This window comes from Hipposideros armiger, unplaced genomic scaffold (assembly GCF_001890085.2).
Source record: "Hipposideros armiger isolate ML-2016 unplaced genomic scaffold, ASM189008v1 scaffold_2462, whole genome shotgun sequence".
In the NCBI taxonomy this organism is placed as follows: domain Eukaryota; kingdom Metazoa; phylum Chordata; class Mammalia; order Chiroptera; family Hipposideridae; genus Hipposideros; species Hipposideros armiger.
This window is the reverse complement of record NW_017733791.1, coordinates 4,269-5,335: the sequence shown is the minus strand read 5'-3', so window position 1 is coordinate 5,335 and position 1,067 is coordinate 4,269.

The window sequence follows — 1,067 nt, the reverse complement described above, 5'->3', positions numbered from 1 at the left end:
ACATTGCTACACACAGCAAAGGCAAACTGGCCAGAGGCAAGCCAGCCCATCCTAAGTACACATTTGACAATTAAATGGTGGTTCATATTGCTGATTCTTATAAACACTAGCATCTAGTTTGAATGTATAGTACTAAATATAGTAGGGGCTCAATTAATATCTAGTGAAATGAGATGAATATTTTGATTATTATTGAGGTGCTCACTTTACCTAGTGAGTGGGGAATTTTGTATAGATGGATACCCAAACTATCCTGATAACTTTGGCTCACCTTATTTCTTTCATACATGAATTGGGTCAGACACAATCACTCTGGGTAATAGAAGCAACATTATATTATCTAATTAACACTGAATAAAATATAAGAAAATCTTCAAAATCACAATTTTCATAGTGAAAATACTAATACTGTGGGAAAAGCGTTACCCAGGAGTCATCTTGTAAAAATTATAACTCAAAAAATTGAAAGACACACATGTAAATCATGTTGTCTGTTTGTCTTGGATTCTCTATTTTCAGCCCTGAGAATGGGTTCAGAGAGGCAGCCAGGGGTAGAGGAAAGAGTCTCACTTTGGAGTGGGCACTTCTGAACATTGGAATCGTAGATATTTTCTTGGTCACTTTTGTTGTCCCTAAATTGTATAAAGAAATCTTTTATTGCTTTTGATTGTACTTTAAAATTTATTTTTAAAAAATTCACCTTTCGTAATATTAAAAATACGTCTGCATATTATTGAGCTCTTACAGACATCGACAATAGTTTAGAGCAGTGTTTCTCAACCTTTCACAGGGGTCGCCTAAGACCATCGGAAAACACATATTTTCGATGGTCTTAGGAACCGAGACATCGCTCCTCTATCCGACTCCAGGCCCACATGCAGATACGCCCACATATGAGTACCCGGCGACACCTGTGAAAGGGTCATTCGACCCCCAAAGGGGTCGCAACCCACAGGTTGAGAACCGCTGGTTTAGAAGTTACCAGAGTTTAAGGGGGGAGGTAGATAAGGGTAAACAGGGTCAAATATATGGTGATGGAAGGAGAACTGACTTTGGGTGGTGAGCTC